The following is a 16,677-nucleotide window of genomic DNA, read 5'->3' as shown; positions in this document are numbered from 1 at the left end:
TTTGCAACACATGTTAGTGAAATTTTACTATTAATAAATACATAAAACGTGATATGATATTATAAATAAGGAATTGTTCTGGTTCATTATCAGAGATAATTATATCTGAAAGTGGATGCAAACGGATGACAAACATTACAGATAATATAGAATATACATATATAGAAACGACATACAGTCATGTTGCATACAAACACGATACGTTGTGTGTTGTGTGCGGATGTGTAGATCCATCGTTACCAATCAGACTTATGTAAATAATTTTAAATAGGTCTGTCAAATTCCATGAAGTGGTATGCACTAGCAACTTTATGTTGCCTATACAGTCTTATAGGCTATCATAGACAAAAACAACACTCAGCCAAATAGGCCTTGAATACTGATATTTTATAACTATTTTCAATTAGAGCTAAAGAATATTTAGCTCTAATCTGTACAGGAATCTGTACGGTGTTTATATAATGGTAATCTGTCCTTAAACCATTTCTCAAATGTAAACGTACACCGTTTTAAAGCAAATCACGAGATATATTCTTCTGTTTTTGAAAAGCAAAAGTACTTCAGCACCATGTGGTTTCCTTTGCAACAAAAATTCTACTTCACGAGATTTATTGGTAGTTTCCTTCTTTGAGTGCACTGAGACGTTTGACAAAGGGAAGGAGATTTCCAGTATTTTTCTATTGCAAGAGATATTCTATTCCTTCATATCAGTCATTTGTAACTTTACACCTACATTTCCAGAGGACAAAATTTGTACTGGAGGTAATAAATTTAAAACATGATTCCAAAAACATCATCACACTGTACATAAATAAAAAAATTCTTTCCCATCTTATGCCCCAAGGTATTATCGAAATATTCAGTTATATCGCTAGGGAAAAAGATTAAGCTATATATCTGTATAATATGTTTTACTAACATTTATAAATCCGAACTTTAAATATAGACTCTACTACACCTTAATGCACCTTTAGTAGTAAAACCGTATAATAATTTTGAATTTAAAGTTAATATATTTCCTGGAAGCAAATGTTCAATATTCAATCACTAAAACCTACCTGTATACATTTTGTTATAAAATTATTGTTGAATTTAATTTTACAAATTACAGATCTAAATTATATGTTAAATTTAAATTTGGCTTCGTTTATAATATAGACGCAAAATATTTTACTTGTTACCATTAGAAATATTTTGGAATAATTGTTTGTAATTGCCATGATTCAGACAACGATAGCAGAAAGATCACCGATAAAATGCTCATTTGTGTATTAGTAAAATATATTCGTTAAATATTTCCTTTACATAAGGAAATAAAAATTAAAAGAATTCTTTTTTCCTCACACTAACAGTCCCAATGTTATAACTCATATAAAAAATTAATGAACATTCTTCTATAGAATGTTAGATCTAAATATCATAACTGAACACTTTCCAATCTTTTATTAATGGCTAAGTTAACACAACAACAACAACAACAATCTATGTCTATAAGTATTAATTCAGTGTAATATAATATGTTTCAAGCCAGCTATACTAAGTGTTGAAAATGTTAAAAGTAATTTAGTACTCGCAGTTTTGTGTTTTAATATTAAAACCAGCAATGAATAACCTTCTGGTAAAGCAGTTAGTATTTTATAATTGAGTTTATTGGCCTAAACCTAATTAATTTAGTGATTGATTTAGGCAGGTTCGTGGTGACAAAACTTTGTAATAGTCAAGTCTTAGGGTAATTATCCGTTCCTTGTGAAACCAAAACTTGTAATCGTCCTGTTAAAGCAAAGTATATTTATATAGATTAAGAAAGAGAAAGATTGTGATATCTGAAAGATGTGTTCAGGATTATTTGTAAAGGCTATGTAAGTTAAAAACAGTCAACCAGCGATATTCAAAAATGTCAGTAACTGTATTAATAAGTCAGTATCATCAGTCCTGAAAGACTAAGTTGTTATATTATTGTGCACTCCCTTATAATGCGGTATAGCGTAGTATGTAAAATCCTAAATTTCCTTAAGTATCTAAACTTTTGTAATATTATTAAAAACTGTTAGGTACTTACTTAAAAAAAAGAATCATTTTCAACAAATTTGATTCATTTGATAGTATACTAGTTTTATGCATGTTACATATTTATTAAAAGACAAGGATTGACATAAATACTTGAAGTACAAAGTACTTCATATAAATACTTGAATCTTTATATGTTATTAAATACACAGCTATCTTATAAAATCAGTGTACGAATATTTTATAGTGGAATCAGAACTAGGATCTCTTTCAACGAGCAAGAGAAGTGCTTCGTGTTTCATTTCAAAGGGATATTTCTTGTTTTAGGGCAGGAAATAGCGAGCGTCTCCAATGCTAATAACAGCGTTTCAAGAGAAATCAGTATTTAAATTTAATACTCATGCTACATACCGGGTTACTTCTTCAAGTAGTATCAATAATGCATAAATCATCATCAATAAGTATATTTAGCTACGAGAACTAATACAGCGTCGAAATATTGCTTACAAATATTAACTTCTTATAAACGTTTATTAAGTTATAATTTTAGGTTTCTCTTCTACTTCGCCTGTATCTTCATCCTCAACCCCGGAAAAAGTATTCATGCGAAATGTATACCCGTGGGTGATTAGAATAAGTACCATCCACATCATTTTATAAAAAGATGCACGGAACAACAGAGAGGCTGGAGAATATTTATTAGTCTGTGCGTTTGTACTTCTATTCTTTATTTCTATCTATCCGCAAAAACGAACTGATCTATACGAGTATACTTTGAAAGAAACTTTGTAAGAAACTCCAAGAGTGTAATAGGTTAAGCATGTTAGCAAATATTTTTACATCAGTCTTATGCATAATAGCTGTGACTGAGTAAATAGCAGAATAAATATATTTGTCAATACATTTAGTACAATCATTTGAGGTATACAAGTGCGTAGAATTAAAATGAGAACGGAAATAAAAATGTTATACATTGTGGATAATATTTGATATCAACGTATTCTTGCGTTATATTACACTCTCTAGTTGCCACAACTTTTATTATTTGAATAAACAATGATGAATTTACAATGTGGCATGATTTATTACCAAAATTATATATATATTTTTTTAATTATATGATGGTGCATGTCTAACTATGGAATTAAACAGAGTGTTATTAAAGCCTATCACTAAGGAGGCTGCCAAAATTTCTCATTTTTCTCCCTAGGGTGCAAACATATTTATTCTGCATGATTATGTGAGGGTCTAGCAAACTGACAGCACTACATCTCGAGAATGAAATTAGCTAAAGGTTTTTAATTTTGTACGCAGCCTCAGTGAAGCCTGGTATGCGACACATAGTGTGGTGTAATCCTATGTTCTATTATATTTGCCTACAATCAAACGGTAAAACCAATCAACTATTTCGAGTTTTAGACCATATTCAGTACAATGTTACTCTAATTAATGCTTTTGGTATCATTAAGAATATTTTGCTCAGCTGCACTAAGCAATGTGGAGTCGTTAGTCTACATTTGTTTATATGTCAATATGTTTTACAATAAAAATTCGAAAGAGACTTTCGGAAATGTACGTAAAATGCAATATGATTTTAATTAGTTCGTTTACAAAATTCTTTGTACTCAGATTTCCCGGTTGCCATAATTGATACCTTAATAATGTAAAAATGCTCACCAATGCTAACCATAATCTCATGGAATGAAATTCATCATCATTAAACTTGATCTCAGGTTTATGTAAGTTCGAATTCGTAATATTGTTTGAAAATCAACAGTAATGAAAATTTTCCATCTTCGCTACACGCAGCCATTGACCGGATAGTACTAAAATATGTATTACTCCATTATTACTTGTTACTATTATATGATTGAGATGACTGATATGAATGAGATTATGCGTGCTTCCTATTGTATCCAAATAAAATAACACTTGGAAAATGAGCAGTCTTTCAGTTAATATTGTTATATATATACATATAGGGACTGTATTTAAAATCAAATTGCTTTCTTTTGTATGGTACTAAAACGGTTTCTTCCAGAAAAAAAACTACTAAGTATGTAACTCGAATATAAAATCCCTTAACGTCAAATTAACAGAATTCTACTAAGTATCATAAAGACGGTAAATATTTTATCAACACGTTAAATCAGTGACGAAAATGCTGCTTCCTCCATATAACACTATTTATATGAGTTACCACTTTCATTATTAGAAAAATACTATTAAAAGTGTTACATTTTCTCATGACTCCTTTAATCTGTGAATTACGTGCGAAGAACTCTACTCTCATATACTTACTTTCTAGAACCACTTGGCGTACAATCCCATTTCGTTGCAATCCTTGTTTTTGGCAGTGATAACATACGATGTTCTGAGTGGGATAAACTTTACCATTGCGCGTGTAGCAGATGTGTGAAGTAAAATGTGAGGCCAACATTTGTAACTCTCGGAGTTGACAACTGCTGCGAAACTTCTCTCCTCCTCCCCTTTCCACAAAACCCACCAGTTGTGCTTGCAACTATTGTAAGACAAGAATATAGTAACATCGTACTGTCACACAATAGAGACAATTAAAGCTATTTATTACCTGAAGTCCTAGAACTACATATTTTGCGTGACTAATAATTTTAAAACTCTGTAAAACTATGTAATTTTTCAAGCACAACAGTTTTTACTAAGATTGTTTTATCACTTTATAGGTACAAAAAAACATGGATAAATAACATTTGTATGCAAAAATAATTTTAGAGTGCTTGAAAAGTGGAGGTTTGTTTTATAACTGACACAAAGGTGGTTAAAGATGTACAAAGGTCTTTTCTATTAGTTTATTGAAACGAAATTTAAATTAATGTTAAGGTATAAAGTAAGTTAAGGCAGGTTAATTGCTTCTGTTTGCTTCTCAAAGGAGTATAGTTAACTACTGCTAATGTTTAAACATGGTAAGATTTACTTTTCGTTTTATTCTTCTTAAAAGATTTGTTATATAAATTGTTAAAATTTTGTTTTTTGGATCTATATTTGTATTATAATAACATTGTGACCAATACAATAACCAATCTCAGTTCAGAATAGTTTTACTTAGAAAATAATTGCGTTATCTCTCGTTCTTTTAATAAGTTTGATACAACCCTGGATTAATCTAACTTTATTATGTGAAATAATAAAAAGTATTTGTTTATTAGATTTGCTTTCACGTATAAACTATTAAACGGATTTAACTGAAATTTTACACATATATTCATAGAGGCTCTGTAATGATCATAGGCCTATTCTTGTGTAATTTTAATTCAAACAGCCATTTAAATGTATCCAACTGTTATGTACAAAAGTTGTATTATGATAGCACGACCATATGTTTGATTGTTTATCTAATATTTTCAATGTCCTTACATTTATAGAGTTTAAAGCGTAAAAAAGTGACAACACTTCTTATTTTAAACACATTATGCAAACAAATTTACATATTCTTGGCGATTAATTAATACACGAGACACCAAATGCAGTTTTTATCTGACAGAAAATAGTCTATGTCCATCGCATCCATTTCTCACAGGTATATGATACTGATAACTTATATCATATAGGTATAATTATATTATTGATGACGACTTTAGTTTTTGTTTAATGGACACTGATGATAGTTGAATACACTGATGGAGTTTGAATACTAATGGTAAACTCCAATTTTGCGTTGGAAATATAATTTGTAATAGAAGTACAAAACCTGAAATAAGATTTACTCTAACTTTTTATTAACTTCTGGTCCTCTTAATCATGAACACTGTAAAATGGGTACCTGATGCACCTTATATGACTAACTCCACTTTAAAAAATCATAGGACCCTATCGTATGACATCAAAGTGCTTTCACTAAGAAATCTATGAACTTCGACTTTGGATTTACTATACATTCATCTCAAATAGTTCAAATGTTACTGAAATCATGGACGCTTTTCTAACAAATACAGGGAGTGTTACAAATGGGTTGTAGGTGAAGCCTGAAAATGGGTATGTACTAGTATAATATACAAAATGTAATATCATTGTACTCAGTTTGTTGACATAATAGTTTTTCTGCATTCCTCTCTTGTTTTCTGCAAATATGGTTGTATGGTTCTGACCTTATTAAATAAATAAATTTTTCTCTGTGATACATTTTTTATTTGTTTATCGACCCTTATATTCCTAGTTTTATAATTATTTCATGTTCACTATTGATAAATATATTCAAAATAATATTTTTCCAAATTATTTTAAACATTGCTTATTTAATCACAGTTCATTAACACTTTAGCACAGGAGTTAAATAAATTATTCCTGATCCAATATTAAAATTAATTCAATTTCAACACCAATTGTGGTTACAGGCTTCTAAAAGCTTTTCCAAGAACGGTCTTCAAAATGTTTACTAAAATTTAATACTCTTAACTAAAAAACTAAACTAAAACTAAAAAAAATTTTTAACTGGACATTTTTTACGCAAGTTAAAACCATCTTTTCTAGCTCTAATTCAAAAGAAATCGAAATATTCTGTATTATGAGCGTAACTTTTAAAAATTTAATTTAAAATTTCTTCGTGCCTCGTGTTCCACTTCCTCTGTGAGTTGGCACATAGTCGAACTTAAATAGGCCTATATTCATCCCAGTAAGCTTAAGAATACGAAAATAAAATTATAAAAATAAAAAAGTTGGAATATATTATGTTGTAATATAAAATTTCTTTGCAATCGGTGTAGTGGTTTTCGTGTGAAAACAAAACATACAAAAAGGCAATTTTGCACTTATAATATTATTAGAAAGTTTATGAAATTAATATTAAGTTAATATTTCTTTATTCACTGATATTAATTGAAACATAAATTTATTAACAATATACTAACAAATGATTACATTTGATTTTATCATTTAAATTTATCGTACAATTTACAAGATCAAATTTACAGGACGATCCTTATCAACAAGTAATGCCCAATAATAATACGAATTTTACAAAAGCAAGAACACCATTCCCTTAATTATTTAATAATATAAAATTGTACAATTAAAATCTAAAACTTATTTAAAACTAAGTATTCTATTCTTGTAGCTTAAAACGACAGTAAATATCATAAATCCTTTTTCCCTTCAGATCGAACACAGGCTATAATGATTGTGAAAGAGTTTTAAATTAGTACAAACAATCAGGTAAAATAATGGGAATATAGTAAAGATAAAGTAAATAATGTATAATATTTTTAGAAATGAATATTGGTTACCACAGTTTATATAAAAAGACTACCACCAGTCTTGAACGTTGGAAAATAATGGCTGATTCTTGTAAGTAAAATGAAGTGAAGCAATAAGATTTCATACGCTGTCAAAGGAAACTTAACGTACAAAACAAGCTTTGACAGCAGAAACGAAGCTCATGGAATCTTTATTATTTCTTCATAATATATCGTGTTTCGTGTTTAGTGTAACTAACTTTCGCTTTGACAAAGTCATTTATATGTGTGTGTGATGTTACGTAAATGCTGGTAAATTACAAAAACAAAGTAAGTAGTTTAAAAGTAAGTTATATATAAAGTGTATCCAAACTCTCTACATACATGTTTCAATATTGTTCCTTGACTAAAATGAAGCATAACATCAAATGCCGTGTGTGGTCTATCTCTTTTTTTTCTTGTGTTACTATATATTATTGTGTAAAATATTTAAAATGAAATAAACGCTGATAAATATTGTATTAAATTTAATTTGTAAATTAAATTAATTATATAGTTTAATCTTGAAAGATGCTATTAGTACCATGGGTTTTCTTATTTTTGATTAAAATTGTTCCATTGATTTCAATTCATTATTTTAAATAAAAACACAGTCAGACAGGCATACAATTAGAGGAGAGGGGTAGACTATTTATTGCATTTTTACTTAATTTTCCCCTAAGAACAATACATTAAAGTTTCTGCGACGAGAATTTATTACACTAACAATAAGATTGAAAAAGTGTCACATTATTACAGTTAATTTTAACTCTTTAAAGTTTTTACACAATTTTATAAAACTATCCCGAATATTTAAATACAATTTTTTTTTTTTTTTTTTTTTACGGAGAGGCAGGAAAAATGCAATTACGCACGCAGGTGGCCAGCCTGTAGTGTGGGACTCCCCTAAAAACGGGTTTACCCACTAAAAAAACCTCCTCTACTCTTTAGGATTCTAACCTGGGATTGTTTATCACATTACTTCAGGCTAGGCCTAAATTTGGCTTAAGCCCGTGGGGCTCGCTCCTTATCCAGCCGCTCGGTCAAGGGATCTGAGCCACTTCGCGGTCTAGATCGGATTTCTTTTCCAGGAGGATGCCCCGGACGAACTGTGACAAACAATCCCAGTTCCCCTCATCCTCCATAATCTTTTCGCAGACCGTATCCACCGAAAAAACTCCGAGTTTTCTTGTGGCCTCCAGGCGGGGCCTTTTCCAACGCGGACAGCGGAAGAAGGTGTGTTCCGCGTCGTCGGGAACGAAGTGCATCCAACATATCGACCCATCTCGCCGAGTTGAAGGCATTCTTGACATCAAGCGTAACAAGAAGCACTACTCGGCGGGAGAAATGGTTGTGGCTCTCGGCTCTCTCAACTGCTTTCTGTACTTCCGTAATCGCATCGATTGTTGATCGTCCCTTTCTGAAGCCGTACTGACGAGGGCAAAGGTCCCCGACGGCTACCACGGCAGAAATCAGGCGGGAACGGATCAACTTTTAAAAAAGTTTTCCAGCCGTGTCCAGCATGCAGAGATGTCTGTAGTACGACGGCAGCTCAGGATCACCTTTCCAGGGAGATGGAAACACTCCTTCAACCAAGCAGGCATTGTACATTCTCAGCAACAACCCGGGATTGATGGTGAAAATCTTCTTCAGAGCCTCGCTAGGAATCCCGTCCGGGCCGGGAGCCTTGTTGCTCTTCAGGGTGAGAACGGAGGTTTCCAACTCCTCAATAGTAAAAAGCGGAACGCTCTCCACCCGTTCGAAGTCAACTAGTGGTCGCTGTGGATGTACAGGAAACAGGGCAGTGACGATCCTCTCCATGGTGGCGCCCTCCATGATGGTGGGTGGAGAGCGGGCGCCGAGTTTCTGGGTCACAGCTTTGTAACCCAAACCCCAAGGATCGGAATCGACGTCGTCCCGAAGTTTCCTCCAGCTATTCGCCTTGCTCCTGTTGATGGCTCGGCGGAGAGACTTTCTCGCAGCTTTGTAGACATCCGACTTACAACTCTATCTGCAGGAATTCTCGCTCTAGTGGCGGCACGTTTTGCTCTAAGGCATATTCTTCTGAGTTCCGCAATCTCTTCAGTCCACCAGTAGACGGGTTGCTTGTCGCGGCGGAGTTTCCTTCGCGGCATGGACCCCTTCCTTCACAAGCCGAGACAAAAAGTTCCATCGTGGATGTTACTAAAGCCTCGGCGCCAGCCTCACCAGGATTCGCCTGCGCTCCCCGAGAGATGACCTCGGTGAACTTGACCACGTCCAGTTTATTGGTGTTCCACCGGCGTGGCCCTTCCCGTGATGCGGAAACTCTACGGTTTACATCATGCAGATCAAAAACAATGTACTGGTGGTCACTACCCGTGTAATCCTCCACCACCCTCCAGCCAGAGATCCTCGAAAGAAGAGACTCAGACGCGAAGGTTACGTCAGGAATCGTGCTTCTTTGAACGACGCGCCTGAAAGTAAGCGTGTCGCCCTGGTTGAGGACGACGAGCCCGGCCCTGGCGATGAAGTCCAAGATGTAGTCCCGGGAGTTGGTAGAGGGCATTCCCCACTCGACGGCCCTCGCGTTGAAATCACCGCCAACGACAACGTGCCCAGTGGTGCCGAGAACGCTCTCCTCCAAACGATCAATCTTGTCGCGGAAGTCTTGGATGGCTTCGTTTGGGGTGAGGTAGCAACTGAAGAAAGTTACATCCCTACACCTTATCCAGACGAATCCTCGGCCACGTCCGTGACTCCGCACCATGACTTCTTGTGAGTTCCGGACCCAGAAAGCAGCAGTACCGAGACTGTCTGGGATCCAAATACTTGGGTCCCTGTCCCGATACTGCTCGCTGACCAGGAGCGCGTCGGCATCGAGTTCTCGGGCAAGCTGATTTAGAAGATTATCAGCCCCCAGGATCTTTGAAGATTGGCCTATATGATACGGATTATTGGCCTCTGGCTTTTGCCTGTTCGAGTGCGGATCTAAAAACACTGCACTGACCAGAACCAGGTAAGTGACCAAGAGCATTCCCAGCAGAACCTGAGGTCGGGCCCTCTGCAGGTACGGGAAGAGTGACCGAACGCTAGGCACCGGTAGCATCTTTGCACGATTACCCTTTGTTTGAGCCTGCAACTCACCCATCCGACTTTCAGGTGCTGGAGGCTAAGCAGCTTATTAGCGTGCTTCTCGCCCAATTCAGCAATTGCCATACGCTGCTGGCTCCGATTTGGTTTTGTCAACCAGACCTTGAGACCTCCCGTTTCTCCCGGTAGTTCTGGAAGCGCCTTCTTTAACGCTCTGATCACCTCGTCCTCTTTAGATAGAGCGTCTAGGTCTCGAATCTCCACTGAACATCTCGGTTGAAGGGTTCGAATTGAGCATTTGTCACCAAGAGCGGTTTTGAGGGAAGCAGCGAAACCGTCCTTGTCCTTCGACTTTCCCAGTTCGAGGAGAACATCCCCGTTCTGGGTTCGTCGGATGGACTTGATTGTAGTCTCCGTCTCTTCCGGTTTCGCCTGGGCTTTAATCTGTCCTAGGACATCGGCGAAAGATCGCCCCCCTAAGGGTTTGATCAAAATCGCCTCAGTCCTAGGCTTCTTGAGCCTGGGTCGTGAAGGCTTCCTGGAAGTTTTGCCAGGGGTCTCCTTAAACAGTTCAGAGACTTGGGCTTTCTTCTTCCCTTTTGCAGGCGTCTTTTTTGAGGCAGCCTCGGCGCGCTTTAGCTGCCTCCTCTCCTTTTTTGACAGGCGTCTCTTCCAGTTCCCCAAAGGTGTTTGCGGGGTGGGCCCCTGCGAGTTGAGAGGTATCGATGGGATTGACGCTGGGATTAGAGCAGCTGCTGGTGCAGGAACCCCTGCCGGAGCAGGAACTAAAGCAGCAGCCGGAACGTCCTCAGTAGAGAAGAAGACTGGATTCGGCACTGGATCCAATTCCCCAAGCTCAGGGCTTCCCGACGAAGAACCTCTCTGCCGCTTTGCTCGCTTTCCGGCTTGGATCTGAGACTCAGCCAGATGACCTTGAGCTTGAGACTAATCAGATATGACACGGTTCATGATGTCACGCTCCTGCTTCACCGCCTTCAGCCTGATCTTCCTGCATTCCTCGATTTCACCAAGGAAATCACCGAGTTTCGGAATTCCATCCTTTATCGCCTTGTTCACGTTCCTCTGAGTAAGGAGAGCCTTGGCCATCTCCTTCAAAAGAGCTTTCATTTTGTTCAGTGACAGGTCCTCCTCTTTGCTGGCATCGTCATGCTGCTGCCGAAGCATTTGCAGACCGAATGCCGCACGAAGAGGGCTCTTGCTGGGAGGAATTCCTTCTTTCTTAGCTTGAGGTGTTTCCGGGTTGGTCACCTCCATCGCCAGATCGACCTCCTCTTTCCTCTTTCCGGATCCGTACGACGATCCGGTGTCACTAGCAGCCTTGAACGGCACCGGCGGAGGGGAGGCTTTAAGTCCCCTCGTCGGCGTCCCAGCCGTCAAGGTCGGAGACCTTTGCGTAATTGAGCTGCGCTTGAAAGCGGCTTGCTCCTTCTCTTTTCCATTACTCCTGTATGTGATTTGACAGTCCATGCTTTTTTTGTCACCAGCGCATCGTGCGGCAAGGAGCCGCCCGTTCATTGGCCGAGAGCGGGAGTACCCTTGGAGTTCCTCCTCCCGTAGGAGAGAGGACGCCCTTACCCCAGTTCCCCGGCCCGAACCTCCGTTTGCCCAGCACCGATACACGCAAGGTGCAGTACGTGCTGGGGATCACCCGTGGCAATGCAGAGTCCGATCCCTGCATCCATGCATCCATGCCGCACTTCCTGACCAAGGACTGAAGTAGCTGGTTTCTGACAACACACTGGAGAGGGCCATCGGCAGTGCGAGGCACACATCAGTCCCTGCAACAAGACAGGGCCCCTCCCAGGACTCCCCAGCATGCGCCGGTTGAAAGAAGGTGGAAGGACACCCGTAATGCGGGGTTGAAAAGAAGAAGAAGGCGAGCAAAGTTAGCTCAGAAAAGAATAAAGACAGTGAGCTAAGACCTAAAAGATGGGAAGAAAGGACCTAGCTCTGGAAGGACTGTGAGAAGGTTCTCACAGCTTGGCTCAGGTACCCCGGGGTCGCCAAAAACACCCGTACAGTGGAAAGCCCACTGCCCATGAGGGGAATATTTAAATACAATAAAGAGATATACAGTTACAATAATTAAAATTTGAGTAGATAAAGCTAATCTGAACTATGTATTAAATGTTAGCCTATTAAAGTATGGTAGTCAATTTATTTAGTGTTAAATATCATTGACTGCAGAAGTTAATTGAACCTAACGTAATCAAGAACTCCACTACTGAACCTTGTGTGGTAAATCAATAAACAATAGGGATTTCGTCAAATTAATTATCCTCCCATAGCAAAGGTTTGTAGGTTATTTCTTACCTAAGGCGATACCAGCATTAGTTAAATCATCAGCAAAAATCAGTATACACAGCATCTTCTGAACCTAGTTTATACATTTTATATATAGCAATGTCACAAAGGTAACGAGGCCATCCCTAAATGAAGTTGGGACAGATTGATACAATTAATCAATCACTACTGTAGTGAATGAAACCTTATTTGTTTAAACTAAGTAAAAATGAATTTATCTTTTGACCCACACGAGTTAAATGAAATTTAAGACATACTTATTAGTAAATCTTGAATTATTAGTGCGGACTACCTCTATACGAAAATATGGATATACTCCATGACGTTAATATGTCTGTAAAAACAAAAACTAAAATCATTTCCGATAAAAATGTTGTGATTAGCACTAAAAGCTTTTATTCCAGGAAGATTGTTTGGCTAAATGATAAACGGGCTTTTTAAAAGCATTTCCAATGCCTCCATAATCTTCCTTCGATTCATTTCATCACGTAGGCTAAATTATAATAAACGTACAATTGGTCTCTCACTATTATAATACACTTGATGAAAGATATTATTGAATTATTGTAGGTTCTTATCCATTTTTTTCTAGTTTCATTAAATTTAAAATTATTTTTTATAAACTTAAAAATAGGTTAGTATTTTTATTATTTTATAATATTTTTAATGACCTTTTTATATAACTTTATTTTTATTATACATAGCAAATACATATGAGTTCCCAACGTTTTTCGAAAATAACTTCGGGTAAACCTAATTTTCAAAAATTTTTATACATTTAAATTTACCGCTCATCAATGACGAAACAAAAGCAATAAACAACTCAAACCTAAAGATCTTATTTATAAATTTATAAATCTGTTAATACAATTTTTGATTTGGAATAAATAGATAGAATGAGTACAATGAAGTTAACACAAAAACTCTCTTGCAATATCCAGAAAAATATAATTCAATATGTACGTATATGAAAATCAGTACGTAAACTTAAGCAATAAAATAATATGTCCGGTATTTCTTCAACAGTTTATATTTAAATATCAATTTAATTTAATTTTCCTTGACATCCCCACCGATATCTTACATACAGCAGTTTTAATTACTTATACACAGTATAAAAAGACTAATATAACTGCTGATATATAGTACAAATGATATATTAAATTAATTCACTTTAATTTGAGATTTGTTAATCTCATTATTTATACAACGAAAAAATTATTCTGCTGTCCAATTTTGGTTAATTGATATTGACGATAAAGTTGTCACGTTTTCTTCCTGAATGAAGTTTTGCTAACTTGAACTATTTAATGTCTATTTTATTTTATTTAAAACTAGTTATTGATACAGACTAGTATAGCCAAATTTGGTAGTGTTCACTAGATTTATGTGGTGGTATTTTTTCCCACAAGCTTTTTACCAAATTACTCCCATATGAGCTGAGACGGTTATGTATACTACAAGAATTATGTTGCCCAACCAGAAGTCTAAAATATTGTGTCCTTAGGATGATTAAATAAATGCTATACTATAAATTGCCAGCAATTGCAATATTTACTACATGGATGTGTAAAGTTAGAATTTCTAAACATTAACAAATACTTTTTTAATGTAACTTTTAAAAGCGATTTTGACTTGTTTCATTCTAACAATTTTAAACATTTAGTGTTGTATAGAGTTAAAATGATTACAATACAACCATGTATAATGCTGTATGATACAACTTTAATAAACGCAGTCTTTCAGTTGGTAATGAGTGACCGAAATCATTTTAAAATGAAAGTCCTTTAAGTTCATAAGTGGCGAGAGCTTCTGTCTGTGACATTTAGTTAAATGTAACCTTTCCTTTAATTCTTGAAGTTATTCGGTGTAGATTCAGTAAATATTTAAAACTAATACTACCATGATAATTATTGTTAAGATAGACAAAACATACTTACAATTGATTCATGTTCATACAGTTCTATATTTTGTAAATATATGTCATAGTATGTTATGTATATTCCGCTCTAAAATTCCCCACTGCTTTGTATCTAACGGCAAACAACAAAAATCCTTTGACAAGGAAAGTCCTTCAAGTTTATAAAATGGCGAGAGCTTCTGTCTGTGACATTTAGTCAAATTTAACCTTTGCTCAGACGGTAACTAAAAAATGTGTAACACAAAATATATTTAGTAATTTCGTACTGATTAAACTGGAAAAAAATGGGTAATTACAAAACCATAGCCCTAAAATTTCTATAGAATCAGTGCTAGATTTGACCCTGTGGTGTTTAGGGGAACAAAGTAAGTCATAGTAACATAAATAGCGTAGGTTATTAAAATTCTGTACCGTCTCTTTCCTTAAAACAATGTTCTACTTAAGTTATTAAGGGAAAACTTAGTTTATAATTAACTTAATTCTCAGATTTACACGTTTATGGTTATTTTAATGATGAGTATTCGTTATTTAAGAAAGTAGTTATCCTTTTAGATATTTACAGTAACTTCAGTAACTATTATTAGTTCATTGTTTTAATAACAGATTTACAAAGTACGAGATTTTGTCTGTAATGATATTTTAGTGACGTCGTTTTATGCCAAAAATTACAGAAACGTCTAAATTAATTTATTAATAATAAAAACGGTCGGGTTTACAATTATAATAGAAAAGTATAATTGAAAGATTTAGAATCATGCATACTTACAACATTTCCTGAATATAATAGAAATGTATTTTATTAGTGGCTGAATTAACGAAGCCTAAGCCGTAAATACAAAAGATTTGATTTGTGTGTTTTTGGCAAATATTTGGTTCTGAAATATAAGATCAATATTACATATATATTCTAAAAACATAGAATTAATAAACTGGAGGAACGGAAAGGAATGCTGTGATATTATCTAACTGTAAGTGTTTATGAAATAAGGTTTGGAACCTATTAATATTCAAATATTAGATCTTTTAATACTTGCTATTGCAGTCACCGAGATTTTTCAGTTATTAAATTAAATTTTGATTGTATTTATTAGTATAAAATGCAGTTTGAAATGAGTTTCATACGCTTTCATTAGGATTTAAATATTTGTATGTGTTTCAAATAATTGAGGTCCTCCTACACAATATATATACTGGGTAAAATGTATCAAACATAACCTAATTCAAATAGAGTGAAACAATCATTTGTGTGTAAACTTTGAAGAACTCAATGGAGTCATCTGATGAAAAAGGGAACGAACACAATTCATCTAATAAATGTTTAAGGTACTTTAATGTATGTAACAGTCTTAGCCAATCAAAGGTTTCTGAAATATAATACGTTCTGAAGTATACTCAGCAGTCTTGAAGTTATAATTGTTATCTCTCGGGAATAACCACTTTAAGTGACCTAATTAGAGATGATGTTCTTGAATTATAAATTCTATTATAAGTTCTTAAGATTGACTTCTTTTTATTCGTACACTGTCTCACTTTTTGTCCACTTATCGTATTTTCAACACGATCTTATTTCATCACAACGTTTCGAAGCTGATACCCATCCTCTTTAATCTTCTTCAGCTGTTATGGACTAATCAATGTTCTGGAAATGAACATCAGAAATAAAAATAAAGGAGGGTGAGAGCCTTGAAGGAGTCTTAAACTACAGATAAGTTTGGCAAAAGGCAATCATTGAAGGAAGAGCCTGTCGATGACTTGTTCTTTAAAGATCTAATAAGCATCATGAGGTGTTGCCATATTGCTTTTCTATATGTGGCGCATAGCCAATATCTAGTGCTGCTAAAAGTAAGGCCGTAGTCTTAGAGTATAACTGGCCAAACGAAGTTCTTATATTTGACAGTTTGACTGAATTCATTGACTATACCAATTTTAATAGTTGTTCAAAAAAGTTGAAAAAGTTTCTGGTACAGATAAAATTACAATATAAAAACTATGAAAGATTCATATTGAGTAACAGTTGATTTCTAAGTCCGATGTGTCCAAAACAGAGAGAAGTAATTATGTAATGAAGAGTATGATTTATTTCATGCAATCGACACCTAAATACGA

This window comes from Homalodisca vitripennis, chromosome 8 (genome assembly GCF_021130785.1).
Source record: "Homalodisca vitripennis isolate AUS2020 chromosome 8, UT_GWSS_2.1, whole genome shotgun sequence".
Taxonomy (NCBI): Eukaryota; Metazoa; Arthropoda; class Insecta; order Hemiptera; family Cicadellidae; genus Homalodisca; species Homalodisca vitripennis.
This window is presented reverse-complemented; position numbering follows the sequence as displayed.